Source organism: Pieris napi, chromosome 2, assembly GCF_905475465.1.
Source record: "Pieris napi chromosome 2, ilPieNapi1.2, whole genome shotgun sequence".
In the NCBI taxonomy this organism is placed as follows: Eukaryota; Metazoa; Arthropoda; class Insecta; order Lepidoptera; family Pieridae; genus Pieris; species Pieris napi.
This window is the reverse complement of record NC_062235.1, coordinates 2544475-2551574: the sequence shown is the minus strand read 5'-3', so window position 1 is coordinate 2551574 and position 7100 is coordinate 2544475.

The following is a 7100-nucleotide window of genomic DNA, read 5'->3' as shown; positions in this document are numbered from 1 at the left end:
TGAATTAATGTTAATTTAACTATTTAAACATTATTAATACATACAATATAATATATTCTATTAGTTTGCAAAAAAATGTTTCTATTATTATATTGCGTATAATGCGTCACTCTGAATGCTAGTCTTGAGGCAAGTAGCAGTCCTGAATTACCTTTTTTGTTATGTTGACGACAATATACTTCAACAATAAACATATTGATTCTTCATTAAAACTGTTAGAATTAAAAGTTTATATTTTTTCTGAAATCGTGATATTTGGCAATTTTAACGCCCACCATGCCGATTGGCTCAGCCCCGTAATTTTTTTTCGTGGGGAAATGGGTTACGCATACCCTCCTGCGGCACGGTTGCCTGATGGTGAAGGGCTAAGTGGGACTCGCTGCTGTGCAAACCTACTAAAACCCCACGGTGCCACCAGCAATCGCCCGAGGCAGGACACGGTAACAGCGTAGCCTTGTCCGCATCCAGCCACGCGATCAGCTGTTAAAGTCACGGTCCTCTACGGCCACGAATGATGTAGAATGGACCTTGGCACAGCAAGGGCCTTTCACATTGGCCAATTCGCCCTGCTTTATAAAGCTGGGGGAGGCCGGGTACAATGCTTGCAGGCATGTGTCCACATCCCTTCTTTTGGACGCATGAACCCCTGTTCCCCTGCTGAAGCGACTGCGTGCCCAGGATTACACACGGGGTTGCACGTTGCAACGGCGACGCTGTGGTCTCCTACGGCAACGCGGATGGGCTGCGGGGTCGACCTCCCTGGCCCTCTCCGCCTAAATGGCGCATGACGGCTATTTCCGATCCTTTCCGAATTTTCGAACTGAAGCATTTCCTTAAAAGGCCGGCAACGCACTTGCATACTTTCTGGCAATGTAAGTGTCCATGGGCGGCGCTATCACTTAACATCAAGAGCGCCTTCAGCCCGTTTGCCTCCTGTTACAGTGTTAATAATGCTATAATTAAAATAGAAATGACCAGTACATTTCAGTAATTTTATTAAATGCTTTTAACTTGGCCTTTTATCAACATAAATCCTCTACATATTTTAGAACACAGAACACGGGATTTACTAATGTTTCCTAGTGGGTACTTAGATGATGATTAAAATAAACAGGCAGGACTGCCAGATCATAATATAGTTACATGAAAAATGTGTATAATCCTAGGTGCTGTTGTATCCTATATATATTATAGCAGATTTTGTTAAATAATTGGGAACACAAATTAATTTATTTTATATGACGGCGCATTCCTAGCGCCATGTTAAGAAATACTGCAAATATTGGAACGAGATTTGACGGTTGTCAAGTCTGGCGGAGCGTCGTATCGATGGTCAGCGCGGCCATGTTGAATCGTTTGGAGTTTTTCGAACGTCAACGGCGAGCGCACCACGTCTGCGACGAATCGCTTTTGTTCTAAATAATCTGGTGTCTTTTTGTTACAAAACTAATTGAAAGTGCTTGTTTAAGAGATTTCCTAATTAATAGTAAATAGATTTTGAGTTTGGTGACCAACATTAAAATTATTAAGATATGGCTGATTCTAATAATGAAGGGCATCCGCCCATATCAGAAGTGGGATCCCATGCGCTACTGACCGTGCAAAAACAACCACCTGACTAAAATAGCGCCTTGAAGTTGTTACGTAATATGGAAATTTTACTTACTCGGATGTTAGCGACAACGCAACCACCGGTGGCAACTGCTAACGCCCAGTATATTTCAGTGAAATTTGTAGAGTTTAATCCGGTAGACGCAGACGCGGATATAGAAGGTTGGTCTTAATTACAGAGCTTAAAGTACTGACTAAACATTTAGAGGGCGTAGATTTCTCTAGCTCTTAGCAGTGTACTGAAAGGGCGCGCAGCTTTCTTGAGCAAGTTAAATTTGTATGAGCAGACATGGGAGAATGTAAAACAAAGTTTAATGGCTAGATTTTGTAAACCAAAATTATTTCAAGACTTCTTTGATGAAATATTGCGTTTTCAAATTGGAACAAAAGAAACTGCAGCAGAGTGGCCTGCGCTTATGGAATATGATCGAAACTATACCTAAAACCCGAATGTCAAGATTTTATAATTGGATACGTCATATCGGTCTTATGTCAGAAGGATGATTTGATATGCCGTGAGCTAAACGCATATACTGTCACTATTAAACCTCAGTTGTTTAGAATCTTAAGAGGCATTTCCCTAAAGCGAAGATCGGGTGTTACTGAAATCCAAGAGCCTGATTTCAAGCGACCTAGAATTGTGGACGCAAGATTTCCTGGTAAATATCATTTTTGTGGAATCCTCGGACACCGGCAAGCGTCTTCGAGAAGATTCTTCTTGGATGACTAAGCAGGAAGATCCGTCAACTGCAACACGTGCCCCCGAGAAAACTTCTACCGTAACCTGTTATATATGCGGTCAAGTTGGACACATAGCAACAATTTGTAAAGAAAAGGAAAAAGGTGGTGGATCTACTGCAAGGTAATAGGTCAATATCTGCGAACAGTGGCTGTCGAGGGGCACCTTGAGGATGTCATCTGGTGAGTCAGTCTCCTTTCTTTTTGTTTGATAGCGGATCGTCTTGCTCGTTGATAAAAGAGAGCTATTATACTAAGTTCCCAAGTACTGTGCGCAATGATCTTGTGTATCTTGCGGGCATTGGTGGTGATGAAATAAAATCTACGTCACAGATTTCGAGTGAGGTTAATTTTGAAATTTTTTTAAAACTCTTGACATTTCATGTAGTACCAGACTCATGTCTTACGGACCCTGTTATAATAGGTAGGGACATTTTAGAAAACGGTGTGAGCGTCAAAATTAATAATGATAATTTGAAGTTAATATTTGTGAGGCGATTGTTACCCAGCCATACTTTACTCGGATAGATACGGATTTGGCAGCTGATGATAGAGATGCCCTTATTAGACTATTGGACAAATATGCTAACAGTTTCGTATAGTGTTCCCCGTAAACGCGTGAACACAGGAGAGTTAGAAATTGATTGATAGGGGTCTACCCCATAAAAGTGTTCAACGACGCCCATATCTGTAATACTATTATACAGATGCTTACCTCCGAACCAGTTCTGATGATCTTTAACCCGGACTTACCCGTTGAATTGCATTGCGACGCTAGCTCGGAGGGATATGGGGCGATCTTAATACAGAAAAAGAAAGACCTGCCCCATGTTGTAGAATACTTTAGCCGACGAACCTCTGAAGTAGAGTCCCGCTACCACTCATACGAACTGGAAATGCTGGCAGTCGTACGAGCGGTAGAACACTTCCGGCACTATTTATACGGCCGACGTTTCAAGGTTTTCACGGACTGTAACTCATTAAAAGCATCGAAATCTAAAACTGACCTAACCCCACGTGTTCATCGCTGGTGGGCATTTTTACAAGCCTACGATTTCGATATCATATATCGCGAAGGTCGTGGCATGGAACACGCGGATTACCTTTCTAGAAATCCCCTGCCGGACCCCAATAGCTTAATTTCCGAGTCACAAGTCTCTTCAAAACTTACAATTCAGATAGTAAATTTTGTAGAATTACATCAGGGTTGGCTTTCTGTAGAACAGAAACGTGATGCAGAGGTCCAAGACTTGATCAACAAGCACAATAATAACGATTTTGCTGAAACGGTTGGTCAGACATATGACGTTAGGAATGGCATTCTTTATAGGAAGGTTGTAAGAAACAAGATTATATCATGGCTGCCAGTCGTCCCTCGCTCCCTAATATGGACTTTGATTAATCACGTTCATAACGAGTTACAACATCTGGGTGGTGACAAAACACTGGACAAACTGTACGAACAGTACTGGTTCCCTCAGATGTCCAAGTGCGTTAGAAAATTTATTGACTCTTGCATTGTCTGCAAGGCATCAAAAAGTCCCTCAGGTGCTCAGCCTGTGCAGCTACATTCTATTCCAAAAGCTCCGGTACCGTGGCACACGATTCATATAGACTTCACCGGCAAACTAAGTGGAAAAAGTGACCGTAAGGAATATTGTTCAGTAATTATTGATGCGTTCACTAAATACGTATTATTAGAGCACACCTCATCATTAGACGCAGCTAGTGCGGTTCAAGCCGTTAAAAGTGCCGTTTGCCTTTTTGGAGCACCTAAGCGCATAATAGCTGATCAAGGCAGGTGTTACGTTAGCCAGGATTTCAAGAACTTTTGTTCAGAACATAACATTAAGCTGCATTTTATAGCAACTGGCTCCAGCAAGGCAAACGGGCAAGTCGAGCGTGTGATGCGCACTTTGAAAAGTTTGCTAACGATTATCGAAAACGATCCCAATAAAGCGTGGCGTGACAAGTTAGGTAATGTGCAATTAGCGCTTAATAGTACTAGGTCTACAGTCACCAAATTTACGCCAACTGAACTCATGTTCGGTATCCGTTCTCAATCTCTAGGTATGTCGAGAATTAGGTGTTCAAGTCCAGATTCAGAACAAGAATAGCGAATTGACGTAGAGTCAGCTAGGCAAGATGCGTCAAAAGTTGTGAACGCAACCAAACCAAGTTTGATAGGAAGTTTAGGGGTCCTTATGTAATAATCGCAGTATTAGATAATGACCGTTACGAGTTAAAAAACATAACCGGTTCACATCGTACTTTCAAATACGCGCACGAGAACTTGCGTCCAGTACCTCGGGGTCATGACGGGTTAGTTGAAATATCTACTAGTTTGATGACTGAAGAAGAGGCCATGACGGCGCCGAACGATGTTGAACTCGATAATAGTCACCTCGACAGACCGAATGTTTGTGATATATATTGACTGCAGGCTCCGATACTGTCCGCAGGATCAGACACGCTTACAGCGGAGTCTGATACCCTAAGTAACATTTCAGATCGCGAAATCTTTGAGCATGAGGTCCGAATTCACAATCTCTTCATTCAGAGCAAGACAGTCCGTAACTTATAGGTATGTGTAATCTGTAAGCGCTGAAGTTTACTTAACTATGTTGGCACGATTAGTGAGATGAGTCATTGAATAACGTGGTGTGTGTGTGTGTGTGAAGGTGGTCGAAAGGATAATGTCGTCCGGGCCATGCAGCTGATAGCGGCTGGTCGTAGGGACACATTCATCCGGTCCAACCTTAAGTGTTCGTTGGTCGAAAGGATAATGTCGTCCGGGCCACGCAGCTGATAGCGGCTGGTCGAAGGGACACATTCATCCGGTCCAACCGTAAGTGTTCATTGGTCGAAAGGATAATGTCGTCCGGGCCACGCAGCTGATAGCGGCTGGTCGAAGGGACACATTCATCCGGTCCAATCTTAAGTGTTCATTGGTCGAAGGGACAGTGTCGTCCGGTCCATGCACGTGTGGCTGGTCGAAAGGACACACCCGTCCGGTCCAATCTTAAGTGTTAATTGGTCGAAGGGACAGTGTCGTCCGGTCCATGCACGAGTGGCTGGTCGAAAGGACACACCCGTCCGGTCCAATCTTAGGTGTTAATTGGTCGAAGGGACAGTGTCGTCCGGTCCATGCACGAGTGGCTGGTCGAAAGGACACACTCGTCCGGTCCAAATTGATACTGTGAGTATGTTTGTTAGATAAAGAGTGTAATGTTTGTTAAGTGATTAGAAAAAGGTGCCGTCCGGTCCATGAGTGGTCGAAAGGACACACGCTTTTTTTTATTCTGATAGTCATAGTTGTATGACAGTAGCATTACGTCTAGTAGTCATAGCTTGTCAGGTTGGGCGAGCGGGTAGATTTACTGACACCTGTCCGATTGATTGTGTCACTGTTACAGGACTGCAATCTGATGCGCCCGAGGACGGTCGAAAGTCAGTCCGGCCGTGACGGCGCATTCCTAGCGCCATGTTAAGAAATACTGCAAATATTGGAACGAGATTTGACGGTTGTCAAGTCTGGCGGAGCGTCGTATCGACTATCGATGGTCAGCGCGGCCATGTTGAATCGTTTGGAGTTTTTCGAACGTCAACGGCGAGCGCACCACGTCTGCGACGAATCGCTTTTGTTCTAAATAATCTGGTGTCTTTTTGTTACAAAACTAATTGAAAGTGCTTGTTTAAGAGATTTCCTAATTAATAGTAAATAGATTTTGAGTTTGGTGACCAACATTAAAATTATTAAGATATGGCTGATTCTAATAATGAAGGGCATCCGCCCATATATATTATACGTCCTCAAAACAAAAATATTTTGGTGTAAATTCCGTTTCAAGAAAAAAGTCACCTCGACGCAACGCGGTGATCGCGCGTCGTAATGTTGCCAACACGCATAAATTTAACACCCCATTATTCTGCAAATGTAAGTATGAGTCTCGAACTTATAAAATAGTGGACGGAATTTAAGAAATAAATAGGTACATAAGTTGAAATATTTAGATAAGTATTAATTGCATAATTTTGATCAATTGGAATTCTTCCATATATTGTACTGCAATGACTAAATGAATGGAGCCAGTTAGTATCGTGATTTGACTCAGTTCCGCTGTCATTTATTGTAGAAATAATCTAATAATTATAAATCGGTCAATTTCTTCATCTATAAGACTATCGCTGACATTGTATTCGTCAATCATTTGGTTGCAAATGTATCTTCTGTCAATTTTACAATTTCTTTTGAGTCTTGAGAAGCATTTTTCCCAACAACGCGTTTTACCATCACCACAATTTATGAGGTCATCTACGGTCGTACAGCATTGCTTTAGCCCAATTTCCTTCAAAATTAACCCTTTTTCACGTAACCACTACTGCATGTCAGATTTTAAGTTGCTCATAGTTAGAGCTTTATTCAGTGCAGTAGTAAATAGAGTTATCCATTACCACAAAAGATTTCTCTTCATCAATTTGAGGAAATATGATAAATTCATATCACCCTGGTAATCGGAAGATTTGGATTAAGACTTAAAAATCAATAATGCATCATCAGCGAAGCCATCTTAGTAACCCGGATAAGTACCTATTAATCCATCTACTCCGAGCAGAATCGTAAGTTATTAGTTCTAGTTCTTTCTTTATTTCAATGTATTTTGTGCGCTAAACAGTAGTCGTAATATTTGTCGTACCAATAATATTTTTGTTCAAGACTTTTCTGGAGGTAGTCCTTTTTTACAATATAA